The 10,908-nt window shown below is 38.6% G+C and overlaps 1 protein-coding gene and 1 pseudogene across 1 annotated transcript in view; one reads left to right on the forward strand and one right to left on the reverse strand.

Annotated features, from left to right (window-relative positions):
* Nucleotides 1–10,908, forward strand: part of LOC105546400 (chromosome unknown open reading frame, human C14orf37) — a 339,900-nt gene that overhangs the window by 10,079 nt on the left and 318,913 nt on the right. The window lies entirely within an intron of this gene.
* LOC105546418 lies at nt 3,030–4,049 on the reverse strand (annotated as a pseudogene).

Genomic DNA, 10,908 nt, shown 5'->3' on the forward strand with positions numbered 1-10,908 from the left:
AAGTTCAGGAAAACCAGATGATTCTCAGATTAAGGAGAGATTTGATTTTTCATTATTGAAAAAATACAGTTTTGTGAGAACATAAATTTTTTTGCACCAAAATAAATTCATACTAACTTGTTATAACATGTCTGAACAGGATCTAGTTTGAGGCACTAAGAAGTTTAGGACATCAGTTTGCAAAGAACCCCTGTCAGGGCAGAATCAATTCTGCTAAAATTGTAGCAAGGACAAACATCAAATTGATGGTGAAAGTTGTGATGTGGAAGAATGGCGAAATCATTGATACTTTACAAGTACTTTATGGGGACAATGCCTCCAAAGAAATCAGTAGCAGTTTACAAATGCATAACTAGTTTAAGACGAAGCAAAGTTTTAAATGAAGCCTACAGCAGCAGACCAATCACATCAGTTTGCAAGGGAAAAGTTAATCTTGTTTATGCTAACATCTCAATTGCTTTAGCTTATACAATTTTGATGGAAAAATTAAATTTGAGCAAAACTTTCCACTCAGTGGATGCCACAACTGTACACCCAGATCAGCTGAAGACAAGAGCAAAACTTTCAGTGGAAATTTAAACAAGTGTGAACAAGACCCTAAAGGATTTCTTTGAAGAATTGTAACAAGAAATAGAACACGGCTTTACCATTACACCTCTGAAGACAAAGCACAGTCAAAGCAATCGCCACCAAGAGGTGGAAGTGGTCCAGTCAGAGCAAAAGCAGGCTGGTCAAGAGCAAGGGTCAAGGCAAAACAGGTTTTTGGAATGCTCAAATCATTTTGCTTGTTGACTTTCTGGAGGGCCAAAGAACAACAACATCTGCTTATGAGAGTGTTTTGTTGAAAAAATTAGCCAAAGCTTTAGCAGGAAAACACCTGAGAGAGCTTCACCAAAATGTGCTCTACCCCAACAATGCAGCCAAGGCCCTTCGTCAAACTAGGGCAGTTTTGCAAGAATTTTGATGGGGAATCGTGAGACATCTACGTCGCAGTCCTGATTTGGCTCCCTCTGACTTCTTTGATTCCTAATCTTAACAGTTTTTTTTTTAAAGGCACTCGTTTTTCTTCAGTTAGTGTAAAAAAGACTGCATTGACATAGCTAAATTCCCAGGACCCTCAGTTCTTTAGGAATGGACTGAATGACTGGTATTATTGCTTATAGAAGTGTCTTGATTTGATGGAGCTTATGTTGAGAAGTAAACTTCATGTTTTTTATCATTCTATTTTTCCACAAATTTTTTGAAGTCCCTTCATATATGTATGTTTTAAAAGGGCTCAGATATATAGAGTGAAATGTGTTTTCCCCTCTTCCTGAGTGGACTAGTTTTTGTGTATTCTGTTTTAGTTTATTTTTAAAATAATATATAGAGGGAACAGATATGTTTATGGAACATGAATGTTTAGCCAAGATTCTTTATCTGAAATCCAGGTAAAGGTGTTAAGTGTCTTGTTTTTAGAAATCACTTTTATTTCAACAAAATGTTCAGTATAAGAAATATCTTTTAATAATTACATGAAAACATGCAGTAGGTGGATTTTTGAGCTAACTCTGGAGAAAGAGCTGGATTTTACCAGTTAGCCTCCTGTGGATCTGCCACCACCATCACCCTCCCACCCCACCTCCACTGCCTTTTTTCCCAAGACTTTTTAAAAAATGTTTTATTGGCCGGGCACGGCACTTTGGGAGGCTGAGGCGGGCAGATCACGTGAGATTGGGAGTTTGAGACCAGCCTGACCAACGTGGAGAAACCCCATCTCTACTAAAAATACAAAATTAGCCTGGCGTGTTGGTGCATACCGTAAACCCAGGAGGCAGAGCTTGCAGTGAGCTGAGATCCGGCCACTGCACTCCAGCCTGGGCGACAGAGTGAGACTCTGTCTCAAAAAAAAAAAAAAAAAAAAAAAAAAAAAAAAAAAAAAAAAAAAAAAAAAAGGTCGGACGTGGTGTCTCACACCTGTAATCCCAGCACTTTGGGAGGCCGAGGTAGGCGGATCACCTGAGGTCAGGAGTTCAAGACCAGCCTGGCCAACATGGTGAAACCGCATCTCTACTAAAAGTACAAAACTTAGCTGGGTGTGGTGGTGGGCGGCTGTAGTCCCAGCTACTTGGAAGGCTGAGGCAGGAGAATTGCTTGAACCCAGGAGGCGGAAGTTGTAGTGAGCCGAGATGGCAGCACTGCATTCCAGCCTGGGCAACGGAGCAAGACTCTGTCTCAAAAAAAAAAAGGTTTTATTTGCTGCTCTCTTTCCTGATTTTGTTTTAGGAAAAAGTCTTTTACATTATCAATTACATACCAATCACAATATTAAATATATATATATATTTTTTGATTCCACTTTTTAGTCTGCTTTTATAAAACTGTTTTGGAGCTTTCCTTTTGGGATAGTATGTGAGCTTATGAAATTTGAGCTACTTTTTTATATTTATCAAGACAATCTTTGATTTGATTTAAATAGGTACTTAAAATTTTTTCCATTGTAGTGCTAGCTTTGAGTTACAAAGATACCTGTTTTCAGATTCAGGAACAAATTAGTATATTTAGAAACCTAACATTTGTGCGTCGGTTTACAACATTCTGACTTTTTGATGAATGTGTGGTTATATGTATGTTTTTATTGCTTCACTTTTTATCTCCTGCCTTTGACACCTTTTATTTTTTTCTAATAAAAAATGTATTTGCTTAGAAGCATTCAGAGTGTCAGCAAAACAGCTGCAACTTTTTTTTTTTTTTTTTGCAATTGCAGAGTGGTATTCAGTTAACAGAACAACAATTATTTTGTATAAGCCACATCAGAGACAACTGAAGATGAAAAAACTACCATCCCCGTGTATAATTTGTGCTGTGCACCAACAAGAACCTGCTTTAAATGTCCATGCCAATTTACAACCCCCATACTGTACTAGGCAAGTTTAGTGGCTACTGAAAATATCACCAGGACAGGGCTATGTAAAGACACATTTGGTAGTGTGTTAACTATACAAAAAAAGACACTGTACAGTATTAAAAATTTTACACAGCCTTACATTTCAAATTTTTTCTTTGAAAGGAGTGAGTTGTGTATGGGGAGTTAAATGCTTTATAGACAAAAAAACTGCACTAAAACCAGCGTATTCATCATCATCCTCTTCATCTTCCTCCTCATCATCATGCTCATCATTTTCCTCATCTTTCTCTTCTTTTTCTTGCTTTTTTCAGCCTTGACATCTCGCTTTTTCTCTGCATCAGGTTTTCCTTTAGGTTAATATGCAGCAATATCCTTTCTGTATTTTTCCTTCAGCTTTGCAGCCTTCTTTTCATAAGGTCGTTTTGTCATCTGCAGCAGTGTTAGTCCACATAACTCCCAGTTTCTTCACAACATCACCAATGGACAGGCCAGGATGTTCTTTGATTTTTGAGCGATACTCAGAACAGAACAGGAAAAAGGCTGAAGGGAGGCCTTTTGGGTGCATTGGGATCCGTGAACAACTTTTTTGTCTCCTGTTTAGGTGGAATATAGGTTTTCATTTCCCTTTCATAACGGACCTTGTCTGCCTTTGTCATATTTTCAAATTTTCCTTTCTCTTTAGCAGACATGGTCTTCCACCTCCGGGAGCGCTTGTTAGAAAACTCTTTGAGAAGTTTACTGAAGCATTTGGGTGGTGCTGCTTATGCTCTTCCCGACAAGTTTGCACAAAAAATGCATATGACAACATTTTGTCTCTCGTCTTCTTAGGATATCCTTTATCCATGTTTAGTTGTTTTTCCTCAGCGAGGCACAGAGTCACCCATTGCCTGTTTGGCTCTCACTTGACACCTTTTATTTTTTTAAGAATTCTTAAGTCATTTAGGTTACTTGGTAGGATTTAGGTTTTTCCTGTGCCCCCATAAGAATGATAACTTTAAAAATTATGCCGGGATAGCAAAGAAGATAATTCTAGCTTTAGAATGTGTAGGTATGGCCAGAACTTTTGTGAGGAGGGGTGATGTAGAGCAAATTTCTTATTCTCCTTGCCTCATCTGTAACATGGGGATAATAATAGATCTGACCTGACAAGGTTGGAATTAGTATTACACGGTAAACACATGTAAAGTGCTTAGAGTGGTGCCAAATATTTAGGAAGTACCTCATGGATATGAGGTGGTGATGGTAGCGTATGTAATACTCTTACATGCATATCATTCCAAGAGAGTTTTAAATGTGTACATTTATTGCATTGATATACAGAAATTAAGGATCTAGACTCTCGTTGATTCTGAGACCCTCCTAAAGATTATATCCACCTCTCTCCAACCTTATTTTTCACTACTTCCCTTCAAGCATCATATGCAGAAGTCGCATTCAACTACCATGGTTCTCTTGTACAAGCCATGTTTTTTCATTTACTTTTGTTCATGTTGTTCTCACCAATTTGAATGTTATCCCATCTCCCTGTGTTCAAATACTATCTTTTAAGTGAAGTTTTCTGATAGTTCCATAGGTAGAACTATGTAGGTAATCATCATGTGAATTTCATGTTTCCTGTTACATGATTCTTTACCACTTTCTGTATTGCACTTCAGCCTTTTGTTAACGTCTCTTTTACTGTGTTATGTAATCTTTACAGGCAGAAAACTGTACCTTTTTCTTCTTTGTAGGTTTAGAACCTAACATAGGCCTTGGGATTTAGTAGGCATTCATTTGTGTAATGAAAATTTATAAAAGGTATCAAAAGCTAAAAGGTCATATTTAATGGACAAATGCATGCCACTAAAAATGTGTTTTGTCAGTGTTTGTACGTTCAGGAATGTCCTGGCCAGTCACTTAAAATGAAATCTTTTTTAAAAAAAAGATTGTATCTGTAAATAACCACCAGAGAATTGTTTTTCTGCTTCTTGTTACCCCATTTTTCACAGATCTTCTTAATAATTATCAGTGGTACAAATCTGGGAAAAGTTCATCCAGGTTGAGGATGAACTTCATCCAGGCTGAGGATTCGTCACGTGCCAGTAGTGGGATAGATAAGCCACGTGGCTCAATAAATTGTTGAACCCATAATCTCACCCTCCAAATACTTTTTTTTTTTTTTAATCACAATACCATAATGCCTTTAGGTGTGAAACTGGGTATAGCCTGAGAATAGGAACTGGATGAGATATTTCATGAGGACACTTGATCCTTGCTGTGATATTGCTAAGGGTGTGGCATCATGATTTGGAAGAAATGAGAATGGCAGGAATTGGGGAGATAAGTTAAAATATCAGGCTCGTAGTAGGCATTCATAGAGTTAAAGCAGTAGTTGTGTGCGCTTAGCTCCAAAATTCTCAGAATTTTTACAATAATTCAACAGCACATTGGATTGAATAAGCACTCTAATACTGAAACACTGGATTTGAAAACCGGATGTTATGTGTTCTAATCGTAAGCCTTTTACTCTTTAGCTGTGACCTGGGATACATCACTGCTTTTGCTTTTAGAGAGTGAGGGTCATTGGGCTGAGTATTTGCAGCTCTTAATATTTTAGGGTTGCAATCTAGTACCGTATTTTTAAAACAAGAATTCTGAGCTTCTAATATCTACCTGTTCCCTGCAAGGTTAACTTTTTTAATAAACCCTGAGAATCAGAAGTCTTAGACATTTACTTGATAATTTTAGCATTTGAGGAATTGGCTAACGTTCCTAGAATCAAATTCCGACAGAAATTTTAATGGCCCCTCTGTCTCACTGTTTTATTTAACAAGAGTTCTGATTGCTTTCATTGGTTGGTTAAAACAGGTTATTTCAAGTAATAGCCACACTGATTAATTTCATTATGGTGACATTTCATTAATGTCATTATAGTGACATTTCAGTTTTATATATGTGTCTGTGCTGCCCACACACAAAAGTACTACAGTGTGATTCAGTATTTTCTCCTGTAGTTCATTTGTATAAAAAATTAGATGTGGGACCGGGCGCGGTGGCTCATGCCTGTAATCCCAGTACTTTGGGAGGCTGAGGCGCGCAGATCACGAGGTCAGGAGATTGAGACCATCCTGGTCAACATGGTGAAACCCCATATCTTTACTAAAAAATACAAAAAATTAGCCAGGCATGGTGGCGGGTGCCTGTAGTCCCAGCTACTTGGGAGGCTGAGGCAGGAGAATGGCGTGAACCCAGGAGGCAGAGCTTGCGGTGAGCCAAGATCGTGCCACTGCACTCCACCCTGGGTGACAGAGTGAGACTCTGTCCCAAAAAAAAAAAAATATGTGGATGCTGAGCTCAATGGCTCACGCCTGTAATCCCAGCATTTGGGGAGGCCAAGATGGGTGGATCACAAGGTCAGAAGTTAGAGACCAGCCTGGCCAATATGGTGAAACCCCGTCTCTACTAAAAACACAAAAATTAGCCGGGTGTGGTGGCGCACATCTGTAGTCCCAGCCACTTGGGAAGCTGAGGCAGAAGAATCGCTTGAACCCAGGATGTGGAGGTTGCAGTGAGCCAAGATCACACCACTGCACTCCAGCCTGGGTACAGAGCAAGACGCCATCTCAAAAAAAAAAAAAAATCTGATGTGATCCACAGAAGTGGTTTCATGACTTACTGTGAGTCTCAACCTGCTTTGGACGGAATGAGGAATCAACTAGATAACGTTTTAAATTTGTTTGGTACTTTAACATTTGCTAGGCACTTAGATATACTACTACACTTAATGTATGATAGCTTAAAAGTTAGATACAAATTAATCATTATCTGAAAAATTCCTAACAGCAGTGGGTTGAGTGGGAAAAAAGGCATGGAGGATGAATTCATGGTTTTTTTTTTGTTTTTTTTTTTTCCTTTTTGTTGGCTTTTGTTAAGTTTAATACATTATTGAGTCTGCCAGTTCAAACAGCCCACTTAGGGATCTTAAGGATTTGTATTTATTTACATTTAGGGTTACCTCAAATCCTGTGGCAAGCAAAAAAATAAAAATAAATCCCCAATTATTTCCCTCAAATCAAACCAGAATTGTTACTGTTTCTCAAAAAAATCTTAGTTCCTTAGTCTGTATATGCATTCATAAAGCTCCTTCCAGTGTTTGTATAATTTTGGTGGCCTAGATCTTGGTCAGATGGGACAGGGAGGGGGATATTTGTATGAAGGAATATAACAAAAAAAAAAAACACCAATTTCTTGTTTCTTATTCCTCTGTGTATCATGTGATACTGCTTTTAAGGCCTTAGAATTGCCAAGGTCTTGGTAACCCAAGGCAAACTTGCTGTTTTCCTCTCAAATTTGAAGTTCTGCATTTTGTTAGTCATGAAGAACTAGTCTGTTACCAGCAAATACTTAAGCCACAAAACTTGCTTCTCTGTGCTGCTGTGTACTTCCTGTTTTGTCAGATTTCCATTTAGGGAAAAGAATGGATTTTATGCTAGCCTAGCTTCTCCTGAAATTCAGCTTGGAAGCTGTCCAGATATCTAGGTCGGGTGGTGGGGGAGAATGGCATGTCTTGTCTACATATGATGTCATTTGTCAGAAAGATTCATTTGGCTGCTTATCATGAAAGAGGGTTGCCAGGAAGGAAGAGAAACTTTTTGCTGTCAGAACTGTTTAGTGTATGACTTGCCTACTTTGTGGCTTGCCTTTAGGCTTTCCATGTCAAATGTGTTTGAGGTTATGAATGAATGATTATATTGCCTATGAAGGAAGGATCTATGTTCATTTCTAGTAGACTTTTATTCCAGAAATATGTAAGAACTGCATTTAGCCACATTTGCTTCACTTACAGAAGAGACAGGTCAAAGGTTAGGTGGTAATTAGAACTGGGCTACATTGTAAATGTTGAATATCTTTTGGGGGAAAGTTGCAGTAAAACCATTTTAAGAATCTTTTGCAGCTAAAATAGTAAATATAACATCTAATTATAAATGATGAATTTTCTGTCAGTTTTTATCCTATGAAATGAAATTCTAATTAGTTGTTAATAGAATGTGTAAATAGCATAGCTTTCAGTGTAATCCTGAATCCTATTAATATTGCTGGTAATGAAATACTGTTTTGCAATGGTGGAACCAAAGCTCTTCTATAAAATTCTCTTTGACCAAATTGTCCTGGTCTGCATTAAGTCAGAGCTAATTTTCTCTTTTTTGACCTGTCGGTAAAATATGAAAGATGCTTTTCAATCCCTGACCATTAGTGAACAGTTGCAGAATTTCTTCCTTATTGGTACCCTGGCTCTTTGTTCACTCACATGTTGGAAATGTTCTCCTAACATCTGTACCTTGTCTTTTTTGTGAGCTGATGTTGAATTGTAAAATATTTGGAACCATCCCTGTAAATTTTCTGCCAGGTTCTTCCCTCCCCTTCTCCCCAACCCCCTGCTCTTTTTTTCATCTAGGGGTATGTATGCTGCTATTTCTGAGACATACAGTTCTTACACAATCATGAAAAAAACTTTTCCTAAATAGCCATCATCCCCCACTGCTTCATCCCCCATTTTGCTTTCTAAGTGTCATCTCTTTTTTTTTTTTTTTTTTGAGATGGAGTCTTGCTCTGTTGCCCAGGCTGGAATGCAGTGGCGCAATCTCGGCTCACTGCAACCTCTGCCTCCCAGGTTCAAGTGATTCTCCTGCCTCAGCCTCCCGAGTAGTTGGGATTTCAGGTGCCTGCCACCACGCCCGGGTAATTTTTGTATTTTTAGTAGAGATGGAATTTCAACGTTGGCCAGGCTGGTCTCGAACTCCTCACCTCAGGTGACCAACCCACCTTGGTCTTCCAAAGTGCTGGGATTACAGGCGTGAGCCATTGCACCCAGCCCTAAGTGTCATCTCTTTAAAAGTAACCTTTTCTGTTACCCTGTTCTCCTTTTAGTAACCTGTTTCCAAATCAGTGATTCTCAAATTTTAGAGTGTTAATAAGAATTACATCAGGTACTTATTCAAAGTACATATTCCTGGGTCCCTCTTCATACCTAGTGAATTCAAATCTGTAGCATTCTGACTTAGGTGATCTTTGAACCACACTTTGAGAAAGTTGTCTGTTGCATGCATTCCCACTATCATGTAAATTTTGTCCTTCATATTTTTACATAGTCTTACTTTGTTTTAATTACTGGCATCTCAGAAGTATTTTGCTCCTAATTATTGATATGCTTTGTTTTTCTCCTGAATTCACTCATTGGAGGGGTCTTCCACTAGGTGTCCAGGAAATGTTATTCCCTTCCATATTTGTCAGAATTTATGTCCTCTCCGTCCCAAAGCACATGTTTGTAGTTCAGTTATAGACATACAAGTATATGTATACACATCTTTTTTATTTTTTTTTGAGACAGGATCTCACTGTGTCACCCAGGCTGGAGTGCAATGGCACCACCTTGGCTCACTGCAAGTTCTGCCTCCCGAGTTCAAACAATTCGGCTGCCTCAGCCTCCCAAGTAGCTGGGACTACAGGCACAGGCCACCATGCCTGGCTAATTTGTGTATTTTTAGCAGAGATGGGGTTTCACTGTGTTGGCCAGTCTGGTCTCAAACTGCTGAAGGCAAGTGATCCTTCGGCCTCCCAAAGTGTTAGGATTACAGGCAGGAGTCACTGTGCCCGGCCTGTATACACATTTAATAGACCTTGCCAGTGATTTTTAGTATCTGCTTTTCTCACTAGGGAAAGAACTATATCTTAACTTCTTAAATTTTAATCTTCCTTGGTGATGTGATACATTGTAGGCATCCAAATGTTTGCTTGAATTTTTACTGCTATCACTTGGCTGCTGCTGACACTCAAACCAGTCAAACCTACTAAATATCATATATTACTATCTTTATGTCTGTAATTTTCCTTACCATTTCCTTTTCTCTAAATTATCAGAGTTTTTTTTTGGTGCTATCTTAAGAATAATTCCCTTATATTACATTAATCTTGAATCCCATTGGCTTTTCCTGAAAAAAAAATTAACTCCCATTTCCACATGGATCTTACAGCCTTTGGCTTTTCCTGAAAAATATTAACTCCCATTTCCACATGGATCTTACAGTTCAACTCTTTATTTACAAGAATTTTTCTCAAAACTTTGTGATTACATGTAGTAGAAATCAAATATAAGTCCAAATGATACACTTCAAAGACAAACCCAAGATACATGAGTAAGGAATCCTGCTCATCAGCTATCTTTATATGTTAACCACATTATACTAGTATTTATTTCAAAGAGATGTATGGACTGGAAGGATACACTTTAATAGAGTACCCCTTGAAGGGGTTGAGTGGTCAAAGAAGGAATATTACTTTTATTTGTAATGTTTTAATATTTATATGAGGGACACTAAGTATATAGGTACACATGAACATACCACATAACTTAAGTACATACATTGCAAAAACAATGGAGGCTGGCAGTGACTCACACCTGTAATCGCAACACTTTGGGAGGCCAGAGTGGGAGGATCACTTGTCAGGAGCTTGAGATCAGCCTGGACAATATAGGGAGAGCCTGTTTCTTCAGAAATTTAAAAAATTAGCCAGGCATGGTGGTACATGCCTGTGATTCCTGCTACTCGGGAGGCTGAGGTGAGAGGATAGGTTAAGCATGGAAAGTTGAGACTGCAGTGAGCTTTGATCCTGCCATTGTACTCCAGCCTGGCAACAGAGTGAGACCCTGTATCCAAAAAAAAGAAACCATGGAAGCAAGCAAAAAAAAAGAAAATCCTAAAATAGTTACTCCAGTTTGTGGGAATATGGATGACTTTCTTCTTTGCCCTTTTTGTTATTTTATTTTTTGTTTTTGTTGTTCAGATGGAGTCTTACTCTGTTGCCCAGGCTGGAGTTCAGTGGTACGATCTTGCCTCTGCAACCTCCACCTCTTGGATTCAAGCAGTTCTCCTGTCTCAGTAGAGACGGCGTTTCACCTTGTTGGTCATGCTGGTCTCTAACTCTTGACCTTGTAATCTACCTGCCTCAGCCTCCCAAAGTGCTGGCATGACAGGCTTGAGCCA

The sequence above is a fragment of the Mandrillus leucophaeus genome, unplaced genomic scaffold (assembly GCF_000951045.1).
Source record: "Mandrillus leucophaeus isolate KB7577 unplaced genomic scaffold, Mleu.le_1.0 Scaffold359, whole genome shotgun sequence".
Taxonomy (NCBI): Eukaryota; Metazoa; Chordata; class Mammalia; order Primates; family Cercopithecidae; genus Mandrillus; species Mandrillus leucophaeus.